A 19,718-nucleotide genomic window follows, 5' to 3' on the forward strand; every position below is an offset into this window, starting at 1 on the left:
GATCTTGGACTTGCCAGCCACTAGAATTATGGGAAATAAAGGTCTGGTGCTTATAAGCCATGCAGTTTATGGTATTTTTGTTACAGAATCCAAATAGACTAAGATAAACAGAAGTGGTTCTTTTGGGATCAGATGCAAGCAGATCACAAGGAAAATAAATTATGTTAACAGGTGACCCCAATTCTGTTTTACCTATCTTTGTTGTACCAACAGAATTGTAACTCCCTCATCTCACATATAAGGACTAGTTCACAGATAGGTTGACTCCATATGTGGAACCAAATGTGAGTTGCTTCCTCACTCTAATGCTGCTCAGAGGTGGCCCTAAAGAACAGTTGGGAAGGAGGGGATATTCCTAGTGAGCAGAGATGTGAGCATTATACATGGTTGTTTATTTTGTATGAATGACAAGATATACCTTCCAAGAAGGTCAGAAACTAGAATGGACAAGCTTAGTCAGAAAACTAGAATGGACAAGATTAGATTAGGCACAAAAGGTCTGAGTTAGAGGCATGAGCTGGACATACCAGGGTGTGTGTCTCTTCCTATATGATGATACTATCCACTGGAACACATTCAACACACAAGAAAGACTGAACAATTAAGTGGACAGAATGACCCTTCTGGTGGATATTGGTCAGCTTCCACCTTGAGTCACCTCAATTTTTGCACAATGAGCTCATAAACAGAGGAGCTTTGGTGGAAGAGATGGAGACTGTATATGGGTTCAATAGCATGGAGTCCTCACTATGGCTGATCTAGCTACTGCTGCTACTGAATGCTGGACCTACTAGAAGCAGATTTCAGTGATTAGCTCCTGATACGTTATTATTCCTCAGAGGTCAACCAGTTACTTGATGGTAAGTTGATTATACCAATACCTTTCCACTCTGAAGATGACAGTGATTCCTCCTTACATGAATTGATATCTTCTCTAGATATGGGTTTCCATACCTGCTAACAGTGCTTCTGCAATACCAGAAGCACTCACTCAATGTGTGATTTACAAAATCAATACCATATAACATCCCCTCTGATCAAAGGACTCATTTCATAGAGAAAGAGGTGTAAAAGTAGGTGCACAGGCAACAGATCCTCTGGTTCTATCACATACCCCATCACCTAAAAACAATAGGATAATTAGAATTATGGGATGGTTTAGCCAATGCCCTTCAAGACTGCCTTGAATCACTGGCTTATATATAATGAGGTTTTCTCATGGTTAAAATACACAGATCCAAGAACCAAGACATGGAAATAAACTGGTCTTTCTCACCATCTTGATGTCTACTTGTTGAATTTGCACGTCCCCTACTTGATATTTCAGCTCTGCTAGATGCGGAAATACTTTCACTCAGTAATGCAGTGTGTCCCTTGAGCCTGAAGTTGTGACTACTTCAAAAGAGTGAAAAGTAACTCCTGTTTTATTATGGGCTTCTCATGGCAGTGGACCAGCAGGTAAGAAAAGAATTATATTCATGAGGAAATGAACCTCAAGTTCATGAAGAGATAGGAGTGCTACTAAACAGTGGAACTGAGGATATGAAGCAGGTATTTCCATGTCTGGTAATAATAATGAACCAGCAACTGCAGTGATGATAGCATGGTAAGAACAAAGCAAATAAAAGTTCAGACTCTCAGGCTGAAGAGCTGTGACACTCCACTCTGTGTCACTCCACTAGGCAAGCAACTTAGACAAGTGGGGGAGGGATGGAGCAACTTGGCAGACAGAAGAGAGAAGAATATATATAAAGAATGATAGATAAGTGAGATGATGAATGTGAATTTTGGTTTGGGTATAAGTTGCAGCATCTGTAGTTTGTACCTCTAGCCCTTGTGTATTAAGCTTTTTGAAGAGGCCAACACCTTGAACTCTCAGTGACAGATTTCATTTAATGTAGGGCACAGGTGGATCTGAGTAGGACCAGGGGTGGACCATCTCAAGGTGCCTCTGGTGCCCTCACATCCTCTTGGTCATTTCTCTGAGTACAGCTGTGACTGGGGAGGACAGTTCTAAGTATGTTTGGACTCATTTTGCACCTACAGCATCTTGTTTCAAACATGTTGTATGTCTTTGATTTTAGTCTCAGGGCTTCTCTAATGCTGTGGATGAAGGAGGCTGGAATATAGATCTAGATGTTAGAAAGTAGATCTGTAAAAGTAAGTTAAAGTGTTTCCAGACTGGGGGACGTACTTGAGGACATGGGAGGGAAAGAGATTCCCTAGGAAGAATTTCAAGTGAAAAGAGAAAGGTCATGGGGACAAGTCCCAAAGAATATGTAAAATATTTGTATGTGCAAAGAGGAAGACTGGCAGACAAGCTTGAAGAGTGGCCAGGGGTAATACCAGAATGCTTAATGTTTTTATTTAAGGATGACCTCATTTAGCCAAACTTAACCTTCTCAATTATATATATATAGGTGTATATACATATATATATATATATAGGTGTATATACATATATATATATAACATAAATATTACCACACATGCACGCACACAAACACACACACTTTTTTGTAGCTTATAAAGCCCTTCTATGAGTTTTCACATTGGATATATACAGCTCAGCTGCAAAATTATACCCATTCTAGAGATAAGGAAATTGGATCCTTGACGTTATTGATAAAGAGATGATAGCTGGATGTTAAAGCAAAGCCTATCTTTTATTAAACTGCAGGAAACAACTGTTCATCTTTCTAGACCTTGAATTTTAGTTTTTGGTTCAAGGTTTGCAACTTCAGGGCTCACATATTATATAAAAATTAGGTTTATATATAATATATATCAATCTTTATATACAGCCTGATAGTTACAGCTTTGGCCTGATCTATGTATCTTAAACATGGCAAATACATATCTAGTTATGCCTCTATTTTAACACTGTTTGTTGATTTATCTACTTGCAAAAGTATTTGTTAGTCACCCTCATGGATGGTCTCAGTTTAATGCAGAAGCTTCAGATGTTAGATTAACAAACATTGTTTCTCCTTTTGGGAAATTATAGACTGAAATAAATGCATAATTATAAGCAAATAACATGTATACATAAAAGATTAAAATATTCCTTTGGGTATTAGATATGTTTCAAATGTATTTTTTTCATGTAGCCCATAAAAAGAAAGTAAAATAAAAATGTAAAAAAAATCTTTAGTAATTTTTTTTTGTTCTGCATAGATAGCTAATGTTCAAAGATATCCTCTTGGGGGAAAAGGAATTATTCTGAATTTGAATTTTTAAGATGTGTGCATTTTTGTAGCAGCAACAGACAAATCTGCCACATTTCTAAATTTTAATGAGCATAGCCAGAAATGATTAAAATGAGATTTCCCCTCAATTTGGCGTTAAATACATGTGAGACTCTAGAGGGCACTCTATTCCTATTGTTTTTCAAGAGGTGGTGAAATTCTTTCAAATGCAGCGATGAATGCAGATATTTAAAATTCATCGTGAATACTTACAAGAAGGTTAGAGTATTTATGCAAGATTGTGAAATCAGTATGGATTAATGGTACTTTTGTGTTTTGTGTTACACATTTTCACTTGGGATAGTTTATGTTCTTTAATGCCTGGATGGTAATTAAGTTCTCCAGAGAATATATGTACATTTCCAAGGTTAAATGTTCTAATACTTATAGGTCTAATTGTTTTCTCTGCATTGCTTAATTATGTTTTACTTAATTTCTTTACTTGGTTTTTATTGTTAGCAATGACATTATTATTATTACAATTACTATTAAAACCCTTTAGTCAGAATTTTGAGATGTTTTCTGGGAGTAGGATCATTATAATACTTTGATTTCCCCCTAATTACATTCACATTAAATATAATGTATATAATACATGGGAAGGCCTCATCCAGTGCCTGGATTACAGCCGGTGTTAACTGAATGTTTCTCAAGTCTGAATCCAAAGAATAAGAAAACTTTTAATATTAATGAAGATATCACACTATCTGTATCTGTGCCCTCTTCTCTGGGCCTTTCATGGGCTAGGTGATAGTCAGAATCTGGTCACTTGGTTGTTTAATTTAGCTGAGAGACCATTTTTGTTTTTCAGTAGGTCTTAAAAAATCTGTATTGGGCTGCATTTAAATTCTAATTTTATATTAGATTATTAATTTAGAATATTGCATTTTAAATTCTAACAACGCTCACATTCCCCCCCATTGTTATACTTCACCTTCCTGGTGCATAAAAAGCTATGTGCATTTAAAACCTCTGGATACACCCAGAATCTTTTGTGGGCAGCAGATGTCTGTCTTGAACACCGTTTTGTGGTTCAGTAAGCGTTGTCTCATTAATTTGGTTTATTGGCCCTTATCTAAAAACCTCTTTAGTTTCCTGAACTTCCCATTCTTTACAGCTGGGATTTGATTTCCATTTGTAGGCTCAACTTTGCCAGACTTGACCAAGGGGAATTGAAGCCTTAGGAATAGCTCTGATTTTGCTTTCAGTGCTAATAACTTGTGTTATATAAAGCTCCCATCATGTACCCCATTTCCTGGAAGTGGGTACTGAGTTTTCTTCCATATATCTGAATTGTATTTTGGTAACTTTCCAGTTACTCAATGGATTCCTCCCCAAGTAACTTGAATCCTGTTTTACCTTCTAGGTCTGGAGATGGCCGTTGCAGATGAACTATTGGGCCACTAGAGGGGGTTATGTTTTCTGCTGCCAGTTAGCCACTTTCTACATACTCTCACTGTAATTTTCCACACCTTGTTGAATTCTCCTGACACAAACAGTTGCCCTCATACTCTTCACCTTGTAGTCATAATCCATTCATGTAGCACTTTCAAACACATTATTTAACTTACTTGTCACATCAGCTTTGATAATAAGCATTTATAAATTGGATACCATCACTCATTTTGTATAGATGATAAAAATGTGGCTGAAAAAGTCAAGATTTGCACCCATGCCTTCATACTACAGACATCAAAGCACTTTTTGTTAGTTTGTTTAAAGTAATTGCAACTGGTAATACGCTTTACTGCCTTCCCTGAATTTCTTGTTATTATTGAGTCTGCTTAAGCTCTTGCCCTACATTGTGAAGCCTTACTATTTTTTGTTCTGCTCTTTTTAATTTGAACTTCTATTCTGACTCTGACAAGTGGATTATTATTTTATTAGGAATGAGACTCACTATTCCCAAGGCTCAGAATATCACAATAAGCATGTAAAAGCATCTTCTTAGCTAGCAACTTGACATTCTCTTTTCAAACAGTGTATCACAAACTTACCAGAGAAGAATCCCCTCAGACCTTGTAACAGGCACAGATTGCCAGGTTACCAGGTTTTATCTCTGAGCACACTGTGGTTTATTAGGTCTGGGATGAGGTCTGAGAGCTTTTCAAAAAGGGTTGTAGACAGTTCTTATCTTCAAGCAAATTTCAAAATCAATTTTCTAGAGCACAGTCTAGAATGGTGTGACATTAACCTGTTATGCTCACTTCCTTTTCTACATCTTTTTCTCTGTAGATGAATTGGAGCATCTTTCTTTCCTTTTTCCCTCCTCCACTGCTGAGCTCCTCCTGTCAACAACAGAATTTCATTGTGATAGCTTATCGGCCCACTGTGTAATTTGGGTTTGGAAAGCCATTTGATCTACAGATGCTCCTTGTCCTGAATAGAATTGGAAAAAATGATTCTGAAATTGTACCCACCCAAGATGATTTTACCCCATAGTATTTCTAAAGGCCACCCAATAATTATAGAGTTTTGGAACCAGATGATGTTGGATCTTGAATTCTTTTACTACCTTCTCAGAAGGAGGTGACATTTCTTTTTCTAAATAAACTTATTGTATTCTGCAGAAGTTGCCAGATTATCTCAATGACTCCTAAACTAAATTCTAGGAGGCCCTTGGCACACTATAAAAACAAAGCACACATATAAATATCCCACAAGAAAAATGAAAAAGTATGGAATTGTTATTTGTGTCAAGAAATAAGATGTTCTGGAAAGGAATGCCATCTAATGTAACATCTGTCACTGGAAGAGATTGGAAGTAAATACTCATCTTGAAAACTGAGAAGCTACCCATTGATGATTCTACACTGTCATGTTCTCACATAACTCTAACAGAGCACATGGAAAGTCACAAGGCCAAGAATGAAATCGTATAGCTACTGTCTCTCCTCCTGGAGTGGAGGTATGTTGGAGCATTTGCTGTGGTTCTCAGCTGGATAGGTTTAAAATCCTAATTCAGTCAGTTCCAGAATTGGGTTCAATTTAAGTAAAGCACAAACTCTTAAAACTAATGTTTAAAACCATAGTGCCAATTTATTACTTTGCCATTACACCTGTGTTAAAAAGTGGAATCCTATCAACATAGCCAGAATCTGCTTTCACTCCATGTAAAACTGCATAGAAATGAATTTTATTACCAGAAAAACTGGTGGCTAAATTTACTATTTTTTCCTGGATGCAGTCTTGATAGGCACTGCTGATGTTTGGGAAAGACTGCCCTATGATTTTGTAGCAGTTCAACCTTTTTTTCTGACAAACACATAGTTTCTTCAGCTATATCACAACTTTTAATTGAGTTAACTCATGTTTCACTGATATGAGAATTATACTTTTTCAGGTGGCTTTGTTTAAATATTACTGTAATTATTCATGACCAATTTGACCTATATTCTTATGAAACTAATTACACAGAGGAGTAGGCTGACGTTTTTTCTTTTCTTTTTTTTTTTTTTAGCCCTATCCTCTTTCATTTATGTATCTTTTATATCCTCACATAGCCTATCAGAAGTTATTTTCAACTGAAACATGACATTATATTCCCCAAATAGAGAAGATATGAATCACTAATGTGGCATATTTAAAAAGAGAGAAAATTAATTTTAGGCAAATGCTTTACTTCTGGGTGACATTAAGATGAACAACAATTTACCTTGTTAGGAGAGAGATAATACTTGAAACATCACATTACCAATTCTGAATACATTGTACTTGGATTTAGCATAGTTCGTTCAGTACTGGCCACATATTATTTTTTTAATTTTCATTATGAATTGAAGACTTAAATAGGGTAATCTGAAAAAAATTTTATGTTTCCTTTACTTTAGATATCCATGGTTTTTGCCCTTTTTCCCTCTGGGCATAATGATTTTGATAAACATTGTTCCACTATTATTTGAATATCTGACAGGCTCTCCATTAATATTCCAAATAGCACAACAGTTGACTTTAGTTTGACAGAAAAAAGATAAGTGTACCCTGGCCTCCAATGTTATTGATGTGTTTTGAATAAGAAATGCCAACCATGTTTGTATGGTTTTATACAGATATGGAAAATATGAAAAGAAATAAATTGGCAGTGATGATTTTAAGATAAGTGACAATTTTATTAGAAAGAATACCCCAAAGAAATAATATTTCATAAGGCAAAAGGAACATTCACATTAAAACAACAATCCATAACAGAAAGTACTTGAAAAAATGTAGCAGATGTGGGCATGCCTGAGGATGTAGGAAATTATTTATGCTATTTCAAATTACTATGCATTTGAAAATTGAAATAATTTAATACTATTATTTATATTTCAAATATATGTGTTCATATGATTTTTTCTTATTTTAGAATCCATTTATATTCAAACATTTTGAGGAATTTCACTGGCCTTGCTTATATCTTAGATAGGATTGGGAAAGAAAAGGAAACCATGTACTAGTCACTTTGCCACTTATGCCACCTCTTTTGTCATAGTTAATCATCAGCACAATTCCCTGAAGCAGGTTATATCCTTCCCACTCAGAGATGTGAAAATGAGGCACGGAGAGATATTGTCATGCTGAAGATCACAGACATAATAATTCCAGCAAAAATGACATTGTTAAACCCTCACAACATCCCATTGTAGTAAATAATGCTGTCATCCTCATGTTACAAATGAGGAAATAGGCTAAATGAGTTTAAAAGTAGCTTACTTACTCGTTAGTGTGGAGCCTATTTCCTTTCCTCTGAACCGTGTCCTGTTTGTACATCATATGGCCTGTTGTCAGCCAGTGGTATTATGAATTTCTTATAAATAATTTAGATAGGGGCTTCTGGGAAGATGGCGGCGTAGGAGGACGCTGAGCTCACTGTGTCCTACAGATCACTTAGATTCCACCCACACCTGCCTAAATAACCCAGAAAATCTCCAGAAGACTAGCAGAACAGAGTCTCTGGAGCCAAGCGCAGACGAGAGGCCCACAGAAGAGGGTAGGAAGGGCGGAGAGGCGGTGCGCTCCACGGACTGGCGGGAGGGAGCTGGGGTGGAGGAGTGGCCTGCCGGCCAAGCAGAGACCCCGAGTTGGCTGGCAAAAGCTGAGGGGCTGGACGGAGTGTGTTCAGACAGCAAGCGGGACTTAGCATCTGGGAGGTCATAAGTTAACAGCTCTGCTCGGAAAGCGGGAAGGCTGGAGGACAACGGGAGGGAGAGTTGCTGAGCCCCGGGACGACAGAGCTCAGTTTGGCAGGGAACAAAGGCGCTCGCCAGCGCCATCTCCCTCGCCCATCCCCCAGCCAAAATCCCAAAGGGAACCAGTTCCCCTCACGGAACTTGCTTGCACCTCGCAAACACCCAACGCTGTGCTTCTGTGGATCCTTCCCTCCGGTGGGTCTGACTCCCTCCCGGTGCCGCAGGGACCCTCCCGAAGCAGATCTCGAAGGCAAAGCGAGCTGAGCCTGCCCCTCCCGCCCCTGTGCACCTTGCCGATCCACCACAGCTGATACGCCAGATCCCCAGCACCACAAGCCTGGCAGTGTGCAAGTAGTCCAGACGGGCCATGCCACCCCACAGTGAATCCCACCCCTAGGAGAGGGGAAGAGAAGGCACACACCAGTCTGACTGTGGCCCCAGCAGTGGGCTGGGGGCAGACATCAGGTCTGACTGCGGCCCCGCCCACCAACGCAAGTTATTCAAGACAGCACAGGGGAAGTGCCCTGCAGTCCCGCACCACTCCAGGAACTATCCAAAATGACAAAACGGAAGAATTCCCCTCAAAAAAAGACCTGGAAATAACGACAGCTAATGAACTGACCAAAAACGATTTAAACAATATAACAGAAAGTGAATTTAGAATAATAGTCATAAAATTAATCGCTGGGCTTGAAAACAGTATAAAGGACAGCAGAGAATCTCTTGCTACAGAGATCAAGGGACTAAGGAACAGCCAGGAGGAGCTAAAAAATGTTATTAATGAGCTGCAAAATAAAATGGAGACAACCACGGCTCAGATTGAAGAGGCAGAGGAGAGAATAGGTGAACTAGGAGATAAAATTATGGAAAAAGAAGAAGGTGAGAAAAAGAGACATAAAAAAATATAGGAGTATGAGGGGAAAATTAGAGAACTAAGTGATGCACCAAAGAGAAATAATATACGCATAATTGGTATTCCAGAGGAGGAAGCAAGAGGGAAAGGTGCTGAAGGTGTACTTGAAGAATCATAGCTGAGAACTTCCCTGATCTGGGGAAGGAAAAAGGCATTGAAGTCCAAGAGGCACAGAGAACTCCCTTCAGACAGAACTTGAATCGATCTTCTGCACGACATATCATAGTGAAACTGGCAAAATACAAGGATAAAGAGAAAATTCTGAAAGCAGCTAGGGATAAACGTGCTCTAACATATAAAGGGAGACCTATAAGACTCGTGACCAATCTCTCTACTGAAACTTGGCAGGCCAGAAAGGAATGGCAGGAGATCTTCAATGTGATGAACAGAAAAAAAATATGCAGCTGAGAATCCTTTATTCAGCAAGTCTGTCATTTAGAATAGAAGGAGAGATAAAGGTCTTCCCAAACAAAAACTGAAGGAATTCGTCACCACTAAACCAGCCCTACAAGAGATCTTAAGGGGGATCCTGTGAGACAAAGTACCAGAGACATTGCTACAAGCATGAAACCTACGGACATCACAATGACTCTAAACCCATATCTTTCTATAATAACACTGAACGTAAATGGACTAAATGCGCCAACCAAAAGACATAGGGTATCAGAATGGATAAAAAAACAAGACCCATCTATTTGCTGTCTATGAGAGACTCATTTTAGACCTGAGGACACCTTTAGATTGAGAGTGAGGGGATGGAGAACTATTTATCATGCCACTGGAAGTCAAAAGAAAGCTGGAGTAGCCATACTTATATCAGACAAACTAGACTTTAAATTAAAGGCTGTAACAAGAGATGAAGAAGGGCATTATATAATAATTACAGGGTCTATCCATCAGGAAGAGCTAACAATTATAAATGTCTATGCGCCGAATACCGGAGCCCCCAAATATATAAAACAATTACTCACAAACATAAGCAACCTTATTGATAAGAATGAGGTCATTGCAGGGGACTTTAACACTCCACTTACAGAAATGGATAGATCATCTAGACACACGGTCAATAAAGAAATAAGGGCCCTGAATGAGACATTGGATCAGATGGACTTGACAGATATATTTAGAACTCTGCATCCCAAAGCAACAGAATATACTTTCTTTTCAAATGCACATGGAACATTCTCCAAGATAGATCACATACTGGGTCACAAAACAGCCCTTCATAAGTATACACGAATTGAAATCATACCATGCATACCTTCAGACCACAATGCTATGAAGCTTGAAATCAACCACAGGAAAAAGTCTGGAAAACCTCCAAAAGCATGGAGGTTAAAGAACACCCTACTAAAGAATGAGTGGGTCAGCCAGGCAATTAGAGAAGAAATTAAAAAATATATGGAAACAAACAAAAATGAAAATACAACGATCCAAACGCTTTGGGATGCAGCGAAGGCAGTCCTGAGAGGAAAATACATTGCAATCCAGGCCTATCTCAAAAAACAAGAAAAATCCCAAATACAAAATCTAACAGCACACCTAAAGGAAATAGAAGCAGAACAGCAAACCCAGCAGAAGAAGAGAAATAATAAAGATCAGAGCAGAAATAAATAATATAGATTCTAAAAAAACCTGTAGAGCAGATCAATGAAACCAAGAGCTGGTTCTTTGAAAAAATAAACAAAATTGACAAACCTCTAGCCAGGCTTCTCAAAAAGAAAAGGGAGATGACCCAAATAAATAAAATCATGAATGAAAATGGAATTATTACAACCAATCCCTCAGAGATACAAGCAATTATCAGGGAATACTATGAAAAATTATATGCCAACAAACTGGACAACCTGGAAGAAATGGACAAATTCCTAAACACTGACACGCTTCCAAAACTCAATCAGGAGGAAATAGAAAGCTTGAACAGACCCATAACCAGTGAAGAAATTGAATCAGTCATCAAAAATATCCCAACAAATAAGAGTCCAGGACCAGATGGCTTCCCAGGGGAGTTCTACCAGACGTTTAAAGCAGAGATAATACCTATCCTTCTCAAGCTATTCCAAAAAATAAAAAGGGAAGGAATACTTCCAGACTCATTCTATGACGCCAGTACTACCTGATTCCTAAACCAGACGGAGACCCAGTAAAAAGAGAGAACTACAGGCCAATATCCCTGATGAATATGGATGCAAAAATTCTCAATAAGATACTAGCAAATCAAATTCAACAGCATATAAAAAGAATTATTGGGGCGCCTGGGTGGCGCAGTCGGTTAAGCGTCCGACTTCAGCCAGGTCACGATCTCGCGGTCCGTGAGTTCGAGCCCCGCGTCGGGCTCTGGGCTGATGGCTCGGAGCCTGGAGCCTGTTTCCGATTCTGTGTCTCCCTCTCTCTCTGCCCCTCCCCCGTTCATGCTCTGTCTCTCTCTGTCCCAAAAATAAATAAAAAACGTTGAAAAAAAAAAATTAAAAAAAAAAAAAAAAGAATTATTCACCATGATCAAGTGGGATTCATTCCTGGGATGCAGGGCTGGTTCAACATTTGCAAATCAATCAACGTGATACATCACATTCATAAAAGAAAAGATAAGAACCATATGATCCTGTCAATCGATGCAGAGAAGGCATTTGACAAAATTCAGCAACATTTCTTAATAAAAACCCTTGAGAAAGTCGGGATAGAAGGAACATACTTAAACATCATAAAAGCCATTTATGAAAAGCCCACAGCTAACATCATCCTCAATGGGGAAAAACTGAGAGCTTTTTCCCTGAGATCAGAAACACGACAGGGATGCCCACTCTCACCGCTGTTGTTTAACATACTGTTGGAAGTTCTAGCATCAGCAATCAGACAACAAAAGGAAATCAAAGGCATCAAAATTGGCAAAGATGAAGTCAAGCTTTCGCTTTTTGCAGATGACATGATACTATACATGGAAAATCCGATAGACTCCACCAAAAGTCTGCTAGAACTGATACATGAATTCAGCAAAGTTGCAGGATACAAAATCAATGTACAGAAATCAGTTGCACTCTTATACACTAATAATGAAGCAACAGAAAGACAAATAAAGAAACTGATCCCATTCACAATTGCACCAAGAAGCATAAAATACCTAAGAATAAATCTAACCAAGGATGTAAAAGATCTGTATGCTGAAAACTATAGAAAGCTTATGAAGGTAATTGAAGAAGATATAAAGAAATGGAAAAACATTCCGTGCTCATGGATTGGAAGAATAAATATTGTCAAAATGTCAATACTACCCAAAGCTATCTACACATTCAATGCAATCCCAATCAAAATTGCACCAGCATTCTTCTTGAAACTAGAACAAGCAATCCTAAAATTCATATGGAACCACAAAAGGCCTCGAATAGCCAAAGTAATTTTGAAGAAGACCAAAGCAGGAGGCATCACAATCCCAGACTTTAGCCTCTACTACAAAGCTGTCATCATCAAGACAGCATGGTATTGCACAAACCAGACACATAGACCAATGGAATAGAACAGAAACCCCAGAACTAGACCCACAAACGTATGGCCAACTCATCTTTGACAAAGCAGGAAAGAACATCCAATGGAAAAAAGACAGTCTCTTTAACAAATGGTGCTGGGAGAACTGGACAGCATCATGCAGAAGATTGAAACTAGACCACTTTCTCACACCATTCACAAAAATAAACTCAAAATGGATAAAGGACCTGAATGTGAGACAGGAGACCATCAAAACCCTAGAGGAGAAAGCAGGAAAAGACCTCTCTGACCTCAGCCGTAGCAATTTCTTCCTTGACACATCCCCAAAGGCAATGCAATTAAAAGCAAAAATGAACTACTGAGACCTCATGAAGATAAAAAGCTTCTGCACATCAAAGGAAACAACCAACAAAACTAAAAGGCAACCAATGGAATGGGAAAAGATATTTGCAAATGACATATCAGACAAAGGGCTGGAGTCCAAAATCTATAAAGAGCTCACCAAACTCCACACCCGAAAAACAAATAACCCAGTGAAGAAATGGGCAGAAAACATGAATAGACACTTCTCTAAAGAAGACATCCGGATGGCCAACAGGCACATGGAAAGATGCTCAATGTCATTCCTCATCAGGGAAATACAAATCAAAACCACACTCAGATATCACCTCATGCCAGTCAGAGTGGCCAAAATGAACAAATCAGGAGACCATAGATGCTGGAGAGGTTGTGGAGAAACGGGAACCCTCTTGCACTGTTGGTGGGAATGCAAACTGGTACAGCCACTCTGGAAAACAGTGTGGAGGTTCCTCAAAAAATTAAAAGTAGACTTACCCTATGACCCAGCAATAGCACTGCTAGGAATTTACCCAAGGGATACAGGAGTACTGATGCATAGGGGCACTTGTACCCCAATGTTTATAGCAGCACTCTCAACAATAGCCAAATTATGGAAAGAGCCTAAATGTCCATCAACTGATGAATGGATAAAGAAATTGTGGTTTATATACACAATGGAGTACTACGTGGCAATGAGAAAGAATGAAATATGGCCCTTTGTAGCAATGTGGATGGAACTGGAAAGTGTGATGCTAAGTGAAATAAGCTATACAGAGAAAGACAGATACCATATGGTTTCACTCTTATGTGGATCCTGAGAAACTTAACAGAAACCCATGGGGGAGGGGAAGGAAAAAAAAAAAAAGAGGTTAGAGTGGGAGAGAGCCAAAGCCTAAGAGACTGTTAAAAACTGAGAACAAACTGAGGGTTGATGGGGGGTGGGAGGGAGGGGCGGGTGGGTGATGGGTATTGAGGAGGGCACCTTTTGGGTGAGCACTGGGTGTTGTATGGAAACAAATTTGACAATAAATTTCATATATTGAAAAAAAATAATTTATATTTCTTTCTTTCTTTCTTTCTTTCTTTCTTTCTTTCTTTCTTTCTTTCTTTCTTTTTGAGAGAGAGAGAGAGAGTACAAGCAAGGGAGAGGGGCAGTGGGAGAGACAGAATCTCAAGCAGGCTCTCTGCTCAGCATGGAGCCCAGCATGGGGCTCAATCCCATGACCCCAGGATCATGACCTGAGTCAAAATCAAGAGTCAGATGCTCAACCGATTGAGCTACCCAGGCACTCCCACATGCAACTTTACAGAGACCAACTCCTTATTTATTTAATTGTGACTTAGGCTTTCCTACAATCCATTACTCAATTAGCTTTTGATCCATTAGTTCTGGAAATCACCACCCCAAACTCCAGGGTTTGGATCTAATAACAACTTTGGGTTTCACAGATGATTTTATATCTATGTATCTATATATCTTTATCTATCTATATTTAAGGTGACAACATATTAGGAGATATTCAAGGAGATAAATTTATATAAGGATATATGTATAAAGATATACATATTTCCTTATCACTCCAACCTTTAGAAATTAGGAGGAAAAGCCCACATTTATGTATGGTTATTTGGTTGTTAGTGAGTCCTCAGGTACAGAAGCTTGTTACAAGATTTTTTTGTGTAATCACTGGTTAGAGAGAAGGTATTTTGACTTAACATAAATTAAATATGACCATTAGGCTTTTGAAGAACATTGACTTACTCTAGGCAAACTGTGGTTTCTGAGGAGTCAGATGAAAGGGAAAATTGTAACATATCAGTCATCAGCATTTATTTATCATCCAATATAAGCTAAAGAAGGAATTTCTGGAAGTATAAGTCAACAGGAGTTGGCTGAATTCCCAGTCTGATTTAATAAGCAATCAACATAAGTAGCTTAAATACATTGCAAATAAATTGCCGTACTGTATTTTCTTATACTTTCTCAGATGTGCCAAAGCAAGTACTCTTCATATCAACTCTCTTATTTATTTATTTATTTTTTATAATTTTTTTTAACGTTTATTTATTTTTGAGACAGAGAGAAACAGAGCATGAACGGGGGAGGGTCAGAGAGAGGGAGACACAGAATCTGAAACAGGCTCCAGGTTGTCAGCACATAGCCCGACGCGGGGCTCAAATTCATGGACTGTGAGATCATGACCTGAGCCGAAGTCGGCCGCTTAACCGACTGAGCCACCCAGGTGCCCCTCAACTCTCTTATTTAAATATCTCACAAATGGTCTCTTATTTCCTTTCACTGTAGTATCTCTTTGAACTGTAGCCATTGTTTTGGGTCTGCCATTTTCAAACATTTTCTTTCCCTCTGTGAGGACGAGAGGGAGAATTGTGATGGTTCTGATGATAGGTATGTCTCTCTCTCTCATTAATCCTGTTTTCTACTTTGACATTAATTACTTAAAAAAATAACCTACCAAAAAAACTTCACTACCAAACTACTACTATTTGCTTTAGAACAAAAATATTGGGAAGAAAGTTATGCAATGTATGTGGGTTGAGGAAGAATCTGAGATGAGATGGTAAGCTCAGAAGAGACAAGGGAGGACTGAGAGCAATATCTAGGGCCAGGCATAAACCCAGAGAGAACCTGGAAGCTGATAGAGGGGAAAAAGCACAACACTTAGGCAGAAGACCTGGCTCAATACTTTCTTGTGTCAGTCTGGGCAACTAGTTAATTAATATCACTGAACAACAGTTTTTTTATTATTTTATTTTATTTTTTTAAGTAGGCTTCATGCCCATTGTGGAGTCCAAAGAGGGGTTTGACCTCACAACCCTGAGATCAAGACCTGATCTGAGATCAAGAGTCAGATGCTTAACTGACTGAACCATGCAGATGCCCCTGAGCAACAGTTTCTAATCTCTATAAATTGAGAATTATACCTACCTCAATGTGGGCATAATGTGCTATAACTGCAATTACATGTGAAATCTTAAGATGGAGCTGGAGAGCAGCAACAAATAGCCGGGATTGAGGAGGGCTTGGACTCTTGGAAAGCCAGGACCCAGCAGTAGCCTGCTTACAGCTAGGGCAAAGAACAAAGACTGTCTGGCCTGCAGGACTGCAGGGAAAGGGTACATTCTCCAAGAGGAGGGTGTGGACAGAAAGAAATCTCAGGATCTGCCCTCTTGAAACTTATTGATCTTCCATGCTTGAGCATGTGCTTGTCCCTGAGACTTGGTTTAAAGTTTGTCAATTGGTATCATTTGTTTCTGCCTATAGAAGTGGAAAGCTTTGCTTGAGCCGATTAGAGAGAGTAATGGAGGCCACTATGAAGTGTAAAATGCCACTGGAAGACCCAATTCCAGGTATTGAATTCAGATGATGTTTCCCCCAAAATAACTCAGGGTTCCAACATTTGAATATGAAGGGCTGCAAAGAAACTTTCAGAACTTCTAAAACTCATTCCACTGGGCTTGATACCTTAGCAACAGATTAAGTGAAAAAAAAAAAAAACGTATAGATAAACGTCTTCAGCACATTTAGGAAGCCACCCCTTCTCCTATCTCATAATGATTGGCTAGGCCTGGCCAGGCCAAACTTTCCCAATCCCCCTTAGTTTACGGTCCAGGCCTGACCAATCAGAGCACTGCATTTCCCTGACCACAGTGGTTGCCATGGGGATAGGCACAAACTCACACTGGATGATTCAGATTCCTCCAGGTTTCTGGAATACTTGCAGGCATTTTGCTGCCACACAGACAAATCCTGTCTTATTTGAAGCAAAGCAGACAAGAAAACAGAGTCCTAATGAGTCCTAATGATATCATTTTAACTACTGGATTCAGCAAGAGATGCACTTTTTGGTCTTCACACTTGTGTTTTTCTGTCACTTGATCTTGAAAAGTGCTCTGGCTTTGTATAGTTCCACAGTGTTAAGCTACATATATTTCTCATAATGTTATATAATTTATAATTTAGCCACGCAAAAATAAAAGAAATATGTTTTGTCTAAAAATAGTTTAGTACCATAGGATTCCTTATCACATGTAGGCCTTGTTGAAGTGTTTGCTATTGCTTTAGAAATAACAGATAAGTTTGCCCCATAAAGCCTATTAATAGGAAAAGTTTTCTCATATAGGTCTTTGTCTTTAATTAATTAGAGTACATATAACTGCTTAGGAAAGAAGTAGTTTCTACAGTGTCTTCAAATAAGGATTTCAGATATCTTAGGAAGTATGTCATAGTAAATTAGGAAACTGTGTAGATATTCTTTCCTGGATACATCATTTGACAATTGAAGATTGCTTAAAATGTGAAGACATATAATGTCTCATGCACCCCGAATAGCAGCTATACTGAAGTACTAAAACTTCCAGATGATTATCATATCTGTCAAAGAAGAGTAGCAATAAAAATGTTACTTGAAACAATGAAATTGTTTTCTTACCTCAGAAAAACTTTGCAGAGGTCTCTAGTCAGAGTTGAAAAATTAAGTCATTATATGAGGTCGTGAAAGAAGACTAATGGTGTTCTCAGGATATAAAACTATAATAAATTGTGAGTTATAAGTTCATATCTTCTCCTTATTCATCATAATGACTAACTTTTAAAGTCTAGGATGAATAAGCCCAAATAACTGGAATCAAAGTATAGCACTATGGAATATCATTAAACCACAAGGAAAACAGCAAGAGAGGAAGAAAACAGCAAAGGAACTAGAAATAGCCAGAAAAAATAAGATGGCATTAATAAATGCTGATCTATCAATAATTACTTTAAATGTAAATGGATTAAACTCTTTAATCAAAAGGCTTAGAGTGAGTAAACAGATAAAAAAAAAAGACCCAATTATATGCTTCTTCCAAGAGAGTCACTTCAACTTTAAAAGCACACATGGGCTCAAAAGGAAGAGATAGAAAAAGAGATTCCATGCAAATTGAAAGCAGAAGTGAACAGGGTTAGCTATATTTACATCAAATAAAACATACTTTACAGTAAAAAATTATAAGGAGAGAAAAAGGAGGACATTGTATAATGATACAGGGGTCCATTTATTAAGAAGATATAACAATTGTAAATATATATGCACCCAGCATGCACCTAGCTGTATTAAGCAAATACTAACATATAAAGGGAGAAATAGACAGCAATACAATTATAATAGGGACTTTAACACTCTACCTACAACAATGGATAGATGATCCAGAGACAAAGTCAACTTGAACTTGAACTATATACTTTAGACCAAATGGACCTAAGACACATACATCCTATCTAATGGGAACAGAATAAACATTTTTCTTAAGTGCACATGGAATATCCTCCAGGATAGATAATATGTTAAATAACAAAACAAAACTTAGCAAATATAAGAAGTCTGAGATCACATCATGTATTTTTTTCTTACCACATTGATATGAAACTAGAAGTCAATTACAGAAGGAAAACTGGAGACATTCACACATATGTGGAAATTGAACAATAACACCTGAACAATCAATGGGACAGAGAAGAAATCAAAAGGGAAATAAAAAAGAAATAGCATCTAAATGGTAAAAGAAGTAATATTGTCTGTATTTGTAGATGGCATGATACTATATATAGACAACTCTAATGACTAATTGTCTCTAAATATTACAACAAATGAATTCTGTAAAATGTCAGAATACAAAACCGACAAATGAAAATCAATTGTGTCTCTACACTCTAATAATGAACTATGTGAAAACAAAATAAAGAAAACAATCCCATTTACAATAGCATCAAAAAGAATAAACTACTTAGGAATAAATGCAACCAAGAGCAAAAGATCTAAACCCTAAAAACTTTAAGAAATTGATGGGAAAATTAAAAAAGACACAAATAAATGGGAAGATGTTCTACATTAATAGATTGGAAAAATTTATATTTTTAAAATTACTATTGTTAAAATATTGTTTAAAAAGATCCATACACAAAGTGATCTATAGATTCAGATTAGAGAAAGATGGTAAATATTGAAGTGAGGCAATAAAAATGTAACATTGCATAATTAGAGTCCCTAAAATAAAGATAGAATTCAAGAAAATTATTTTCTTGATCTCTACCTTTGCTCTTTAGGGCTCTAAATGAAAGATTTGAATAAAATAATGAAATAAAAGATTTGAATCTAAATAATGAAGGGAAACACCATGTGCCCAGGGAAACTAGCCCAGAATGGTCAATACTGAAATATCACTTCATGAAAGTATGAAACTTCATGGATAAAGAACGAATCTCTTGGACATCTAGTCATATCTATATATCTATATATCTATATATCTATATATCTATATCTATATCTATATATGAAAAATCACACTGACCTCAGATTTCTCAAGTAAATTCAACTTTAGAAGGCAGTGGAACAAATCTTACAAGATCCTCAAATAATGTGTGATTCAGTAATTTTCTAAGCAGCCAAATGTTCTTTAAGATTAAAGGCTAGAATAAACTGTTTTGAACATGAAAGAATTCAAAGAATATTTTCCTATCTATTCTCCTTCATGTAACTACTAGGAAATAAATAAAAACACTATTTCAAGATG

General features: G+C 37.7%; 1 pseudogene; it reads left to right on the forward strand.

Annotated features, from left to right (window-relative positions):
* LOC128776845 (transforming acidic coiled-coil-containing protein 3-like) overlaps positions 1-19,718 on the forward strand; it is a 145,124-nt pseudogene that overhangs the window by 4,619 nt on the left and 120,787 nt on the right.

Source organism: Panthera pardus, unplaced genomic scaffold, assembly GCF_024362965.1.
Source record: "Panthera pardus isolate Hobbes unplaced genomic scaffold, ASM2436296v1 HiC_scaffold_10, whole genome shotgun sequence".
In the NCBI taxonomy this organism is placed as follows: domain Eukaryota; kingdom Metazoa; phylum Chordata; class Mammalia; order Carnivora; family Felidae; genus Panthera; species Panthera pardus.